The sequence below is a fragment of the Perca fluviatilis genome, chromosome 16 (assembly GCF_010015445.1).
Source record: "Perca fluviatilis chromosome 16, GENO_Pfluv_1.0, whole genome shotgun sequence".
NCBI lineage: Eukaryota > Metazoa > Chordata > Actinopteri > Perciformes > Percidae > Perca > Perca fluviatilis.
The window spans coordinates 35,735,026-35,748,898 of NC_053127.1; the positions used below are offsets into that span (position 1 = coordinate 35,735,026).

Genomic DNA, 13,873 nt, shown 5'->3' on the forward strand with positions numbered 1-13,873 from the left:
GCATGGTTCTAAAACAGTCGAGAAGTTTAAAATCTTTGCATATGTCCCGTAATAAAACCGATGTTTTGTCAATTTTAAGATCTTCCCCTGCTCCTTTCCTGTCGTTCCTGCTTAAAATACAATTAAAATCTCCCCCTACAACTAGTGGTGCCCTACCTAGCATGTGGAACTGCAGGTCTTCTAAAAGGTCATACCTGTCATTTTTATCATTAAAACCATAAATATTTAAAATCTCTTCCCATAAAAGTCAAGTGTGCTAAAAGTGCCCGGCCGTCTCTCACCACTGTGCTACCCTTCACCGTGACTAGGGGGTTTTTGATTAGAATGGCCACTCCATCATTTTTGTTCTGGTTTGATCCACTCCATATCGATGTTTGTTGCCATAACTCCTCCCAATCTCTGTAATGGTTTAAAAACGGCAGGCCACACTCCTGTATTAAAAACACATCAGACTTAAAAGAGTTAAGAAAAGATAAAACAGTCTCTGCTCTAACTCTCGACTTCACACTTCTCACATTTATGGTTGAGAATGTAAGTGTCATGAGTATGATTATAAATAACAAATATGACATTTTAAAAGACTAAGAGGGGAGTTGCAATGTTAAAATGTCTTAAAAGAGGCAGTTAGTCAATCACTTGTGAATGGAGCTCTTCCTTCACTCCCATTGGTGAAAGGGGAAGGGTTTGAGCTTCATTTCCCGGTCGGACTCTAGGGGTGGGCCTTTGTTGCAAGGTTGCATTTAAGTTTGAGTCCTTGGGGGTTGATTGCAGAGCTATGTTTAGGAAAGAGACCTCATTTGGAGAATTTGGCGGGAATACTCTGGGCTCCCCCACAGATAAACTGTCTGAAGAGTTGCCAGCTCTTCCCTTCTTCTCTGCGACTCCAGGAGACTCAGAGGACGTTTCCGATAATGGCCTCTTGGCCGGCTGGGCATTGGGGAGGGAGGCATCCTCGCTATTGCCTTGTGACTGTTCACTTTCATGTTCTAGACTAGCTCCGCCTTCTGCCTGCACTGCCTCCTCTTTCTCACCACTCTCCCCTGGTTGGGCAGTTACAGGCCCCTCCTCCTCTTCCCCTCGCGCAAAATTGCCTGTTCTCCAATCACAGGATTTGGAGGGAGATTTGAATTTCCCAGCTCGGCTTCTTCAAACAGCTCTCTAAAAGGTTCATCCGGTCCGCCATTTTGTTCCTTTGTGACTACCTTTGCTGCTTTCAGTTTGTTGGCAAAAGACTTTGGGCAATCTCTGAAAAGGTGGTTTGTTTCTCCACAAAGATTACACTTCCTGCCATTGGTACACACCTCAAATGTATGCCCAATTTCTCTACATTTCCCACAAATTGTCTGTTCACATGCTTCTGCCAGGTGTCCATGCTCACCACACTTGCGGCAGAGTTTGGGCTGTCCCTGATAGTGGATGTAGCCTCTGTTGTTACCGAGAACTATCATTGATGGCAGATGTTTCAGGCCCTGGAAGCCCTGAGGGTCCTGATATTGATATATGGGGACCCCACGGCGCAATTCCAGATTCCATCCTCATCCCTCACCTTGGTAGCCTGCCTTTCACAGTGCAATATCTCCCCAGCCACAAACAAATGTCGTCCGCATTCACTGTCTCATTGAACATTCTAACAATGACTGTTTTAAAGGCATTGTCAGTCAGTTTCTCAACATTGAAAACAGAAAACTGGGGTTTTTCATTTTCATATCTGTTCCAGAAGTCTCTAAAAACACTGGCAGAGCGAAAGCTTACATCAAAACCTTTGTTAAAAGGCAAGGTAACAATACAATTTATGTCTTCTGGTGGGAAATGTAACGTTCTCTGTATTAACTTCCTGGAGAAGTCAAGTCTTGACATCACCGAAAGATTACCATCTTTGTCCTTAAAATTGAAGCGGACACTGTGGTGCCTCCGCATGCCAGCATGGTTGGCTGACATGGTAGAGACACCACAATTCTCTTACTAGACCTAGCAGAGGTTAAAAATAGTTTAAGGAAATGTACCTACCTTTGCAACAAATCCGTTAACAAGGAATTCAAAAAATTGCAATGAGTATACGACAATATCCTCCAAAACACCGTGAAAAAACAAAGCCACAAACAGGCAGCATTTTCCGGTTGGCGGAGGCAATCGCAGTCTTAACCAAAAGGCCGAGAAGCGATGAGCACCACCTGTTTGCTGTCCGACTCAACCTCCCGGGACGGTTCTCACTCGGCATGGTCTAGTACTTCTAATTGGGCATAACAATAGCTGCTACTTAGCACCTCCGCCCAAGCGCTCCATGGTGAAGCACCTGAGGCTGGTCGAAGAGAGCTTTCTTGGTTTGCACAACTGGACAAGGCTCAGCCAAACGCCAATGATCCCTTTGTGTCCTGTTCCTTAGCTGCTAATAACAACAGAAGTCCAGTTAACGACAGCTGATTTGCTTTTCAACAGTACACAAGGCTCAACGAAACGGCGGAGCCCCACCAAAAAATAGGTTCAACTCATTTGTGTTCCTCTCCACGGAAGTCTTTAGTAAAAGGCGAAAGACTTGTGCGTTATGAAAAGAAACCAGAGTAAGTAGAGTCCTCTGGTCGAGAGCAGCCCAAAACCCTAGTCGTCCCAGTCCAAACCCTCGCGGTAAGCCTCACTTGGTGTGCCGCTTTCCAAATCCAAGGCCACACCCATTCCCACATTGCCAATATTTTCTCTCAATAGTGCAAATCTCGCAACACTTTTGTGAGACTTCACGTTGCTGTTTATTCGCTGCTGCCTTTTTCACCCCAGTTGTCATGACTTAGAGTATTAAATCAATCTTTTGATACCAGGAGCCCAATGAGGTTTTACAAATCATTCAGTCAAACGGAGCGGTTCTTGACACAACTCCTGGCCATGAAGTCCGCCAGCCAGCGCGACGCATGTCTCTTTTGGTCCAGTATCAAACTGAACGACAGGCGTCGTTACTTGGTTTTCCACAAGACAGAAATAAGGTGCACCGTTCCCGGCGGCGCTGCAATACCGGGTCGATGCGTGGAGTGAATGGAGCAAGCCCCCTTTTCAACTCCCATTGGCAAAAATCCATTTAATATGTTGTCCCCTGATAGAGGACATATCAGATATTAAACTGATAAGAACAGATACTACACTTGATCTTAGCCAAAAGGCCGAGAAGCGATGAGCACCACCTGTTTGCTGTCCGACTCAACCTCCCGGGACGGTTCTCACTCGGCATGGTCTAGTACTTCTAATTGGGCATAACAATAGCTGCTACTTAGCCCACCGGCCCAAAGCGCTCCATGGTGAAGCACCTGAGGCTGGTCGAAGAGAGCTTTCTTGGTTTGCGCACAACTGGACAAGGCTCAGCCAAACGCCAATGATCCCTTTGTGTCCTGTTCCTTAGCTGCTAATAACAACAGAAGTCCAGTTAACGACAGCTGATTTGCTTTCCCACAAGTACACAAGGCTCAGCCAAACGGCAGAGCCCACCAAAAATAGGTTCAACTCATTTGTGTTCCTCTCCACGGAAGTCTTTAGTAAAAGGCGAAAAGACTTGTGCGTTATGAAAAGAAACCAGAGTAAGTAGAGTCCTCTGGTCGAGCACAGCCCAAAACCCTGTCGTCGCCCAGTCCAAACCCTCGCGGTAGCCTCACTTGGTGTGCCGCTTCCAAATCCAAGGCCACACCCATTCCCACATTGCCAATATTTTCTCTCAATAGTGCAAATCTCGCAACACTTTTGTGAGACTTCACGTTGCTGTTTATTCGCTGCTGCCTTTTTCACCCCAGTTGTCATGACTTAGAGTATTAAATCAATCTTTTGATACCAGGAGCCCAATGAGGTTTTACAAATCATTCAGTCAAACGGAGCGGTTCTTGACACAACTCCTGGCCATGAAGTCCGCCAGCCAGCGCGACGCATGTCTCTTTTGGTCCAGTATCAAACTGAACGACAGGCCGTTACTTGGTTTTCCACAAGACAGAAATAAGGTGCACCGTTCCCGGCGGCGCTGCAATACCGGGTCGATGCGTGGAGTGAATGGAGCAAGCCCCCTTTTCAACTCCCATTGGCAAAAATCCATTTAATTGTTTTCCCCTGATAGAGGACATATCAGATATTAAACTGATAAGAACAGATACTACACTTGATCTTAGCCAAAAGGCCGGAGCGAAGCGAGCACCACCTGTTTGCTGTCCGACTCAACCTCCCGGGACGGTTCTCACTCGGCATGGTCTAGTACTTCTAATTGGGCATAACAATAGCTGCTACTTAGCACCTCCGCCCAAGCGCTCCATGGTGAAGCACCTGAGGCTGGTCGAAGAGAGCTTTCTTGGTTTGCACAACTGGACAAGGCTCAGCCAAACGCCAATGATCCCTTTGTGTCCTGTTCCTTAGCTGCTAATAACAACAGAAGTCCAGTTAACGACAGCTGATTTGCTTTTCACAAGTACACAAGGCTCAGCCAAACGGCAGAGCCCACCAAAAATAGGTTCAACTCATTTGTGTTCCTCTCCACGGAAGTCTTTAGTAAAAGGCGAAAGACTTGTGCGTTATGAAAAGAAACCAGAGTAAGTAGAGTCCTCTGGTCGAGAGCAGCCCAAAACCCTAGTCGTCCCAGTCCAAACCCTCGCGGTAAGCCTCACTTGGTGTGCCGCTTTCCAAATCCAAGGCCACACCCATTCCCACATTGCCAATATTTTCTCTCAATAGTGCAAATCTCGCAACACTTTTGTGAGACTTTCACGCTGTTGCTTATTCGCTGCTGCCTTTTTCACCCCAGTTGTCATGACTTAGAGTATTAAATCAATCTTTTGATACCAGGAGCCCAATGAGGTTTTACAAATCATTCAGTCAAACGGAGCGGTTCTTGACACAACTCCGGCCATGAAGTCCGCCAGCCAGCGCGACGCCATGTCTCTTTTGGTCCAGTATCAAACTGAACGACAGGCCGTCGTACTTGGTTTTCCACAAGACGCAGAAATAAGGTGCACCGTTCCGGCGGCGCGTGCAATACCGGGTCGATGCCGAGTGAATGGAGCAAGCCCTTTTCAACTCCCATTGGCAAAAATCCATTTAATATGTTGTCCCCTGATAGAGGACATATCAGATATTAAACTGATAAGAACAGATACTACACTTGATCTTAGCCAAAAGGCCGAGAAGCGATGAGCACCACCTGTTTGCTGTCCGACTCAACCTCCCGGGACGGTTCTCACTCGGCATGGTCTAGTACTTCTAATTGGGCATAACAATAGCTGCTACTTAGCACCTCCCGCCTCCAAGCGCCCATGGTGAAGCACCTGAGGCTGGTCGAAGAGAGCTTTCTTGGTTTGCAAAACTGGACAAGGCTCAGCCAAACGCCAATGATCCCTTTGTGTCCTGTTCCTTAGCTGCTAATAACAACAGAAGTCCAGTTAACGACAGCTGATTTGCTTTTCAGCAGTACAAGAACGCTCAGCCAAACGGCAGAGCCCACCAAAAATAGGTTCAACTCATTTGTGTTCCTCTCCACGGAAGTCTTTAGTAAAAGGCGAAAGACTTGTGCGTTATGAAAAGAAACCAGAGTAAGTAGAGTCCTCTGGTCGAGAGCAGCCCAAAACCCTTATTCGTCCCAGTCCAAACCCTCGCGGTAAGCCTCACTTGGTGTGCCGCTTTCCAAATCCAAGGCCACACCCATTCCCACATTGCCAACATTTTCTCTCAATAGTGCAAATCTCGCAACACTTTTGTGAGACTTCACGTTGCTGTTTATTCGCTGCTGCCTTTTTCACCCCAGTTGTCATGACTTAGAGTATTAAATCAATCTTTTGATACCAGGAGCCCAATGAGGTTTTACAAATCATTCAGTCAAACGGAGCGGTTCTTGACACAACTCCTGGCCATGAAGTCCGCCAGCCAGCGCGACGCATGTCTCTTTTGGTCCAGTATCAAACTGAACGACAGGCGTCGTTACTTGGTTTTCCACAAGACAGAAATAAGGTGCACCGTTCCCGGCGGCGCTGCAATACCGGGTCGATGCGTGGAGTGAATGGAGCAAGCCCCCTTTTCAACTCCCATTGGCAAAAATCCATTTAATATGTTGTCCCCTGATAGAGGACATATCAGATATTAAACTGATAAGAACAGATACTACACTTGATCTTAGCCAAAAGGCCGAGAAGCGATGAGCACCACCTGTTTGCTGTCCGACTCAACCTCCCGGGACGGTTCTCACTCGGCATGGTCTAGTACTTCTAATTGGGCATAACAATAGCTGCTACTTAGCACCTCCGCCCAAGCGCTCCATGGTGAAGCACCTGAGGCTGGTCGAAGAGAGCTTTCTTGGTTTGCACAACTGGACAAGGCTCAGCCAAACGCCAATGATCCCTTTGTGTCCTGTTCCTTAGCTGCTAATAACAACAGAAGTCCAGTTAACGACAGCTGATTTGCTTTTCACAAGTACACAAGGCTCAGCCAAACGGCAGAGCCCACCAAAAATAGGTTCAACTCATTTGTGTTCCTCTCCACGGAAGTCTTTAGTAAAAGGCGAAAGACTTGTGCGTTATGAAAAGAAACCAGAGTAAGTAGAGTCCTCTGGTCGAGAGCAGCCCAAAACCCTAGTCGTCCCAGTCCAAACCCTCGCGGTAAGCCTCACTTGGTGTGCCGCTTTCCAAATCCAAGGCCACACCCATTCCCACATTGCCAATATTTTCTCTCAATAGTGCAAATCTCGCAACACTTTTGTGAGACTTCACGTTGCTGTTTATTCGCTGCTGCCTTTTTCACCCCAGTTGTCATGACTTAGAGTATTAAATCAATCTTTTGATACCAGGAGCCCAATGAGGTTTTACAAATCATTCAGTCAAACGGAGCGGTTCTTGACACAACTCCTGGCCATGAAGTCCGCCAGCCAGCGCGACGCGCTTCTCTTTTGGTCCAGTATCAAACTGAACGACGAGGCGTCGTTACTTGGTTTTCCACAAGACAGAAATAAGGTGCACCCGTTCCGGTGCTGCCAATACCCGGTCGATGCGTGGAGTGAATGGAGCAAGGCCCCCTTTTCAACTCCCATTGGCAAAAATCCATTTAATATGTTGTCCCCTGATAGAGGACATATCAGATATTAAACTGATAAGAACAGATACTACACTTGATCTTAGCCAAAAGGCCGAAGCGATGAAGCACCACCTGTTTGCTGTCCGACTCAACCTCCCGGGACGGTTCTCACTCGGCATGGTCTAGTACTTCTAATTGGGCATAACAATAGCTGCTACTTAGCACCTCCGCCCAAGCGCTCCATGGTGAAGCACCTGAGGCTGGTCGAAGAGAGCTTTCTTGGTTTGCACAACTGGACAAGGCTCAGCCAAACGCCAATGATCCCTTTGTGTCCTGTTCCTTAGCTGCTAATAACAACAGAAGTCCAGTTAACGACAGCTGATTTGCTTTTCACAAGTACACAAGGCTCAGCCAAACGGCAGAGCCCGCCCACAAAATAGGTTCAACTCATTTGTGTTCCTCTCCACGGAAGTCTTTAGTAAAAGGCGAAAGACTTGTGCGTTATGAAAAGAAACCAGAGTAAGTAGAGTCCTCTGGTCGAGAGCAGCCCAAAACCCTAGTCGTCCCAGTCCAAACCCTCGCGGTAAGCCTCACTTGGTGTGCCGCTTTCCAAATCCAAGGCCACACCCATTCCCACATTGCCAATTTTTTCTCTCAATAGTGCAAATCTCGCAACACTTTTGTGAGACTTCACGTTGCTGTTTATTCGCTGCTGCCTTTTTCACCCCAGTTGTCATGACTTAGAGTATTAAATCAATCTTTTTATACCAGGAGCCCAATGAGGTTTTACAAATCATTCAGTCAAACGGAGCGGTTCTTGACACAACTCCTGGCCATGAAGTCCGCCAGCCAGCGCGGGCATGTCTCTTTTGGTCCAGTATCAAACTGAACGACAGGCGTCGTTACTTGGTTTTCCACAAGACAGAAATAAGGTGCACCGTTCCCGGCGGCGCTGCAATACCGGGTCGATGCGTGGAGTGAATGGAGCAAGCCCCCTTTTCAACTCCCATTGGCAAAAATCCATTTAATATGTTGTCCCCTGATAGAGGACATATCAGATATTAAACTGATAAGAACAGATACTACACTTGATCTTAGCCAAAAGGCCGAGAAGCGATGAGCACCACCTGTTTGCTGTCCGACTCAACCTCCCGGGACGGTTCTCACTCGGCATGGTCTAGTACTTCTAATTGGGCATAACAATAGCTGCTACTTAGCACCTCCGCCCAAGCGCTCCATGGTGAAGCACCTGAGGCTGGTCGAAGAGAGCTTTCTTGGTTTGCACAACTGGACAAGGCTCAGCCAAACGCCAATGATCCCTTTGTGTCCTGTTCCTTAGCTGCTAATAACAACAGAAGTCCAGTTAACGACAGCTGATTTGCTTTTCACAAGTACACAAGGCTCAGCCAAACGGCAGAGCCCACCAAAAATAGGTTCAACTCATTTGTGTTCCTCTCCACGGAAGTCTTTAGTAAAAGGCGAAAGACTTGTGCGTTATGAAAAGAAACCAGAGTAAGTAGAGTCCTCTGGTCGAGAGCAGCCCAAAACCCTAGTCGTCCCAGTCCAAACCCTCGCGGTAAGCCTCACTTGGTGTGCCGCTTTCCAAATCCAAGGCCACACCCATTCCCACATTGCCAATATTTTCTCTCAATAGTGCAAATCTCGCAACACTTTTGTGAGACTTCACGTTGCTGTTTATTCGCTGCTGCCTTTTTCACCCCAGTTGTCATGACTTAGAGTATTAAATCAATCTTTTGATACCAGGAGCCCAATGAGGTTTTACAAATCATTCAGTCAAACGGAGCGGTTCTTGACACAACTCCTGGCCATGAAGTCCGCCAGCCAGCGCGACGCATGTCTCTTTTGGTCCAGTATCAAACTGAACGACAGGCGTCGTTACTTGGTTTTCCACAAGACAGAAGAAAGGTGCACCGTTCCCGGCGGCGCTGCAATACCGGGTCGATGCGTGGAGTGAATGGAGCAAGCCCCCTTTTCAACTCCCATTGGCAAAAATCCATTTAATATGTTGTCCCCTGATAGAGGACATATCAGATATTAAACTGATAAGAACAGATACTACACTTGATCTTAGCCAAAAGGCCGAGAAGCGATGAGCACCACCTGTTTGCTGTCCGACTCAACCTCCCGGGACGGTTCTCACTCGGCATGGTCTAGTACTTCTAATTGGGCATAACAATAGCTGCTACTTAGCACCTCCGCCCAAGCGCTCCATGGTGAAGCACCTGAGGCTGGTCGAAGAGAGCTTTCTTGGTTTGCACAACTGGACAAGGCTCAGCCAAACGCCAATGATCCCTTTGTGTCCTGTTCCTTAGCTGCTAATAACAACAGAAGTCCAGTTAACGACAGCTGATTTGCTTTTCACAAGTACACAAGGCTCAGCCAAACGGCAGAGCCCACCAAAAATAGGTTCAACTCATTTGTGTTCCTCTCCACGGAAGTCTTTAGTAAAAGGCGAAAGACTTGTGCGCTATGAAAAGAAACCAGAGTAAGTAGAGTCCTCTGGTCGAGAGCAGCCCAAAACCCTAGTCGTCCCAGTCCAAACCCTCGCGGTAAGCCTCACTTGGTGTGCCGCTTTCCAAATCCAAGGCCACACCCATTCCCACATTGCCAATATTTTCTCTCAATAGTGCAAATCTCGCAACACTTTTGTGAGACTTCACGTTGCTGTTTATTCGCGCTGCCTTTTTTCACCCCAGTTGTCATGACTTAGAGTATTAAATCAATCTTTTGATACCAGGAGCCCAATGAGGTTTTACAAATCATTCAGTCAAACGGAGCGGTTCTTGACACAACTCCTGGCCATGAAGTCCGCCAGCCAGCGCGACGCATGTCTCTTTTGGTCCAGTATCAAACTGAACGACAGGCGTCGTACTTGGTTTTCCCACAAGACAGAAATAAGGTGCACCGTTCCGCGGGCGGCTGCAATACCGGGTCGATGGCGCGAGTGAATGGAGCAAGCCCCCTTTTCAACTCCCATTGGCAAAAATCCATTTAATATGTTGTCCCCTGATAGAGGACATATCAGATATTAAACTGATAAGAACAGATACTACACTTGATCTTAGCCAAAAGGCCGGAAGCGATGAGCACCACCTGTTTGCTGTCTCGACTCAACCTCCGGGACGGTTCTCACTGCAGGCTTCTAGTACTTCTAATTGGGCATAACAATAGCTGCTACTTAGCACCTCCGCCCAAGCGCTCCATGGTGAAGCACCTGAGGCTGGTCGAAGAGAGCTTTCTTGGTTTGCACAACTGGACAAGGCTCAGCCAAACGCCAATGATCCCTTTGTGTCCTGTTCCTTAGCTGCTAATAACAACAGAAGTCCAGTTAACGACAGCTGATTTGCTTTTCACAAGTACACAAGGCTCAGCCAAATGGCAGAGCCCACCAAAAATAGGTTCAACTCATTTGTGTTCCTCTCCACGGAAGTCTTTAGTAAAAGGCGAAAGACTTGTGCGCGTTGAAAAGAAAACCAGAGTAAGTAGAGTCCTCTGGTCGAGAGCAGCCCAAAACCCTAGTCGTCCCAGTCCAAACCCTCGCGGTAAGCCTCACTTGGTGTGCCGCTTTCCAAATCCAAGGCCACACCCATTCCCACATTGCCAATTTTTTCTCTCAATAGTGCAAATCTCGCAACACTTTTGTGAGACTTCACGTTGCTGTTTATTCGCTGCTGCCTTTTTCACCCCAGTTGTCATGACTTAGAGTATTAAATCAATCTTTTGATACCAGGAGCCCAATGAGGTTTTACAAATCATTCAGTCAAACGGAGCGGTTCTTGCCACAACTCCTGGCCATGAAGTCCGCCAGCCAGCGCGACGCATGTCTCTTTTGGTCCAGTATCAAACTGAACGACAGGCGTCGTTACTTGGTTTTCCACAAGACAGAAATAAGGTGCACCGTTCCCGGCGGCGCTGCAATACCGGGTCGATGCGTGGAGTGAATGGAGCAAGCCCCCTTTTCAACTCCCATTGGCAAAAATCCATTTAATATGTTGTCCCCTGATAGAGGACATATCAGATATTAAACTGATAAGAACAGATACTACACTTGATCTTAGCCAAAAGGCCGAGAAGCGATGAGCACCACCTGTTTGCTGTCCGACTCAACCTCCCGGGACGGTTCTCACTCGGCATGGTCTAGTACTTCTAATTGGGCATAACAATAGCGCTACTTAGCACCTCCGCCAGCTACGCTCCATGGTGAAGCACCTGAGGCTGGTCGAAGAGAGCTTTCTTGGTTTGCACAACTGGACAAGGCTCAGCCAAACGCCAATGATCCCTTTGTGTCCTGTTCCTTAGCTGCTAATAACAACAGAAGTCCAGTTAACGACAGCTGATTTGCTTTTCACAAGTACACAAGGCTCAGCCAAATGGCAGAGCCCACCAAAAATAGGTTCAACTCATTTGTGTTCCTCTCCACGGAAGTCTTTAGTAAAAGGCGAAAGACTTGTGCGTTATGAAAAGAAACCAGAGTAAGTAGAGTCCTCTGGTCGAGAGCAGCCCAAAACCCTAGTCGTCCCAGTCCAAACCCTCGCGGTAAGCCTCACTTGGTGTGCCGCTTTCCAAATCCAAGGCCACACCCATTCCCACATTGCCAACATTTTCTCTCAATAGTGCAAATCTCGCAACACTTTTGTGAGACTTCACGCGTTGCTGTTTATTCGCTGCGCCCCTTTTTCACCCCAGTTGTCATGACTTAGAGTATTAAATCAATCTTTTGATACCAGGAGCCCAATGAGGTTTTACAAATCATTCAGTCAAACGGAGCGGTTCTTGACACAACTCCTGGCCATGAAGTCCGCCAGCCAGCGCGACGCATGTCTCTTTTGGTCCAGTATCAAACTGAACGACAGGCGCGCTGCATTTGGTTTTCCACAAGACAGAAATAAGGTGCACCGTTCCCGGGCGGCGCTTGCAATACCGGGTCGATGCGTGGAGTGAATGGAGCAAGCCCCCTTTTCAACTCCCATTGGCAAAAATCCATTTAATATGTTGTCCCCTGATAGAGGACATATCAGATATTAAACTGATAAGAACAGATACTACACTTGATCTTAGCCAAAAGGCCGAGAAGCGATGAGCACCACCTGTTTGCTGGTCCGACTCAACCTCCCGGGACGGTTCTCACTCGGCATGGTCTAGTACTTCTAATTGGGCATAACAATAGCTGCTACTTAGCACCTCCGCCCAAGCGCTCCATGGTGAAGCACCTGAGGCTGGTCGAAGAGAGCTTTCTTGGTTTGCACAACTGGACAAGGCTCAGCCAAACGCCAATGATCCCTTTGTGTCCTGTTCCTTAGCTGCTAATAACAACAGAAGTCCAGTTAACGACAGCTGATTTGCTTTTCACAAGTACACAAGGCTCAGCCAAATGGCAGAGCCCACCAAAAATAGGTTCAACTCATTTGTGTTCCTCTCCACGGAAGTCTTTAGTAAAAGGCGAAAGACTTGTGCGTTATGAAAAGAAACCAGAGTAAGTAGAGTCCTCTGGTCGAGAGCAGCCCAAAACCCTAGTCGTCCCAGTCCAAACCCTCGCGGTAAGCCTCACTTGGTGTGCCGCTTTCCAAATCCAAGGCCACACCCATTCCCACATTGCCAATTTTTTCTCTCAATAGTGCAAATCTCGCAACACTTTTGTGAGACTTCACGTTGCTGTTTATTCGCTGCTGCCTTTTTCACCCCAGTTGTCATGACTTAGAGTATTAAATCAATCTTTTGATACCAGGAGCCCAATGAGGTTTTACAAATCATTCAGTCAAACGGAGCGGTTCTTGACACAACTCCTGGCCATGAAGTCCGCCAGCCAGCGCGACGCATGTCTCTTTTGGTCCAGTATCAAACTGAACGACAGGCGTCGTTACTTGGTTTTCCACAAGACAGAAATAAGGTGCACCGTTCCCGGCGGCGCTGCAATACCGGGTCGATGCGTGGAGTGAATGGAGCAAGCCCCCTTTTCAACTCCCATTGGCAAAAATCCATTTAATATGTTGTCCCCTGATAGAGGACATATCAGATATTAAACTGATAAGAACAGATACTACACTTGATCTTAGCCAAAAGGCCGAGAAGCCGATGAGCACCACCTGTTTGCTGTCCGACTCAACCTCCGGGACGGTTCTCACTTCGCCATGGTCTAGTACTTCTAATTGGGCATAACAATAGCTGCTACTTAGCACCTCCGCCCAAGCGCTCCATGGTGAAGCACCTGAGGCTGGTCGAAGAGAGCTTTCTTGGTTTGCACAACTGGACAAGGCTCAGCCAAACGCCAATGATCCCTTTGTGTCCTGTTCCTTAGCTGCTAATAACAACAGAAGTCCAGTTAACGACAGCTGATTTGCTTTTCACAAGTACACAAGGCTCAGCCAAATGGCAGAGCCCACCAAAAATAGGTTCAACTCATTTGTGTTCCTCTCCACGGAAGTCTTTAGTAAAAGGCGAAAGACTTGTGCGTTATGAAAAGAAACCAGAGTAAGTAGAGTCCTCTGGTCGAGAGCAGCCCAAAACCCTAGTCGTCCCAGTCCAAACCCTCGCGGTAAGCCTCACTTGGTGTGCCGCTTTCCAAATCCAAGGCCACACCCATTCCCACATTGCCAACATTTTCTCTCAATAGTGCAAATCTCGCAACACTTTTGTGAGACTTCACGTTGCTGTTTATTCGCTGCTGCCTTTTTCACCCCAGTTGTCATGACTTAGAGTATTAAATCAATCTTTTGATACCAGGAGCCCAATGAGGTTTTACAAATCATTCAGTCAAACGGAGCGGTTCTTGACACAACTCCTGGCCATGAAGTCCCGCCAGGCCAGCGCGACGCATGTCTCTTTTGGTCCAGTATCAAAC

At 47.5% G+C, this 13,873-nt stretch overlaps 22 non-coding genes and 1 pseudogene across 22 annotated transcripts; all 23 read right to left on the reverse strand.

Moving 5' to 3' along the window:
- Positions 1 to 2,441: 2,441 nt before the first annotated feature.
- On the reverse strand, positions 2,442 to 2,562 carry LOC120544773 (annotated as a pseudogene).
- Positions 2,563 to 2,967: 405 nt separating this feature from the next.
- On the reverse strand, positions 2,968 to 3,158 carry LOC120544743. Its single transcript, XR_005636548.1, has one exon. It is a non-coding gene; the product is annotated as a U2 spliceosomal RNA (small nuclear RNA).
- A 285-nt stretch (positions 3,159 to 3,443) lies between these two features.
- LOC120544776 lies at positions 3,444 to 3,561 on the reverse strand. Its single transcript, XR_005636576.1, has one exon. It is a non-coding gene; the product is annotated as a U5 spliceosomal RNA (small nuclear RNA).
- Positions 3,562 to 3,963: 402 nt separating this feature from the next.
- On the reverse strand, positions 3,964 to 4,156 carry LOC120544747. The gene has a single exon (XR_005636552.1). It is a non-coding gene; the product is annotated as a U2 spliceosomal RNA (small nuclear RNA).
- Positions 4,157 to 4,434: 278 nt separating this feature from the next.
- Positions 4,435 to 4,551, reverse strand: LOC120544762. The gene has a single exon (XR_005636565.1). It is a non-coding gene; the product is annotated as a U5 spliceosomal RNA (small nuclear RNA).
- A 408-nt stretch (positions 4,552 to 4,959) lies between these two features.
- On the reverse strand, positions 4,960 to 5,146 carry LOC120544750. Its single transcript, XR_005636555.1, has one exon. It is a non-coding gene; the product is annotated as a U2 spliceosomal RNA (small nuclear RNA).
- Positions 5,147 to 5,431: 285 nt separating this feature from the next.
- On the reverse strand, positions 5,432 to 5,547 carry LOC120544769. Its single transcript, XR_005636571.1, has one exon. It is a non-coding gene; the product is annotated as a U5 spliceosomal RNA (small nuclear RNA).
- Positions 5,548 to 5,953: 406 nt separating this feature from the next.
- On the reverse strand, positions 5,954 to 6,144 carry LOC120544754. Its single transcript, XR_005636559.1, has one exon. It is a non-coding gene; the product is annotated as a U2 spliceosomal RNA (small nuclear RNA).
- A 281-nt stretch (positions 6,145 to 6,425) lies between these two features.
- On the reverse strand, positions 6,426 to 6,542 carry LOC120544763. The gene has a single exon (XR_005636566.1). It is a non-coding gene; the product is annotated as a U5 spliceosomal RNA (small nuclear RNA).
- A 406-nt stretch (positions 6,543 to 6,948) lies between these two features.
- On the reverse strand, positions 6,949 to 7,136 carry LOC120544753. Its single transcript, XR_005636558.1, has one exon. It is a non-coding gene; the product is annotated as a U2 spliceosomal RNA (small nuclear RNA).
- A 283-nt stretch (positions 7,137 to 7,419) lies between these two features.
- On the reverse strand, positions 7,420 to 7,537 carry LOC120544771. The gene has a single exon (XR_005636573.1). It is a non-coding gene; the product is annotated as a U5 spliceosomal RNA (small nuclear RNA).
- A 404-nt stretch (positions 7,538 to 7,941) lies between these two features.
- LOC120544767 lies at positions 7,942 to 8,132 on the reverse strand. Its single transcript, XR_005636569.1, has one exon. It is a non-coding gene; the product is annotated as a U2 spliceosomal RNA (small nuclear RNA).
- A 281-nt stretch (positions 8,133 to 8,413) lies between these two features.
- On the reverse strand, positions 8,414 to 8,530 carry LOC120544764. The gene has a single exon (XR_005636567.1). It is a non-coding gene; the product is annotated as a U5 spliceosomal RNA (small nuclear RNA).
- Positions 8,531 to 8,935: 405 nt separating this feature from the next.
- Positions 8,936 to 9,126, reverse strand: LOC120544791. Its single transcript, XR_005636590.1, has one exon. It is a non-coding gene; the product is annotated as a U2 spliceosomal RNA (small nuclear RNA).
- A 281-nt stretch (positions 9,127 to 9,407) lies between these two features.
- LOC120544770 lies at positions 9,408 to 9,524 on the reverse strand. The gene has a single exon (XR_005636572.1). It is a non-coding gene; the product is annotated as a U5 spliceosomal RNA (small nuclear RNA).
- A 405-nt stretch (positions 9,525 to 9,929) lies between these two features.
- Positions 9,930 to 10,119, reverse strand: LOC120544752. Its single transcript, XR_005636557.1, has one exon. It is a non-coding gene; the product is annotated as a U2 spliceosomal RNA (small nuclear RNA).
- A 280-nt stretch (positions 10,120 to 10,399) lies between these two features.
- On the reverse strand, positions 10,400 to 10,517 carry LOC120544775. The gene has a single exon (XR_005636575.1). It is a non-coding gene; the product is annotated as a U5 spliceosomal RNA (small nuclear RNA).
- Positions 10,518 to 10,922: 405 nt separating this feature from the next.
- LOC120544779 lies at positions 10,923 to 11,113 on the reverse strand. Its single transcript, XR_005636579.1, has one exon. It is a non-coding gene; the product is annotated as a U2 spliceosomal RNA (small nuclear RNA).
- A 281-nt stretch (positions 11,114 to 11,394) lies between these two features.
- Positions 11,395 to 11,511, reverse strand: LOC120544759. Its single transcript, XR_005636562.1, has one exon. It is a non-coding gene; the product is annotated as a U5 spliceosomal RNA (small nuclear RNA).
- Positions 11,512 to 11,920: 409 nt separating this feature from the next.
- LOC120544745 lies at positions 11,921 to 12,113 on the reverse strand. Its single transcript, XR_005636550.1, has one exon. It is a non-coding gene; the product is annotated as a U2 spliceosomal RNA (small nuclear RNA).
- Positions 12,114 to 12,395: 282 nt separating this feature from the next.
- Positions 12,396 to 12,512, reverse strand: LOC120544760. Its single transcript, XR_005636563.1, has one exon. It is a non-coding gene; the product is annotated as a U5 spliceosomal RNA (small nuclear RNA).
- Positions 12,513 to 12,917: 405 nt separating this feature from the next.
- LOC120544744 lies at positions 12,918 to 13,108 on the reverse strand. Its single transcript, XR_005636549.1, has one exon. It is a non-coding gene; the product is annotated as a U2 spliceosomal RNA (small nuclear RNA).
- Positions 13,109 to 13,390: 282 nt separating this feature from the next.
- On the reverse strand, positions 13,391 to 13,507 carry LOC120544761. The gene has a single exon (XR_005636564.1). It is a non-coding gene; the product is annotated as a U5 spliceosomal RNA (small nuclear RNA).
- Positions 13,508 to 13,873: the final 366 nt, after the last annotated feature.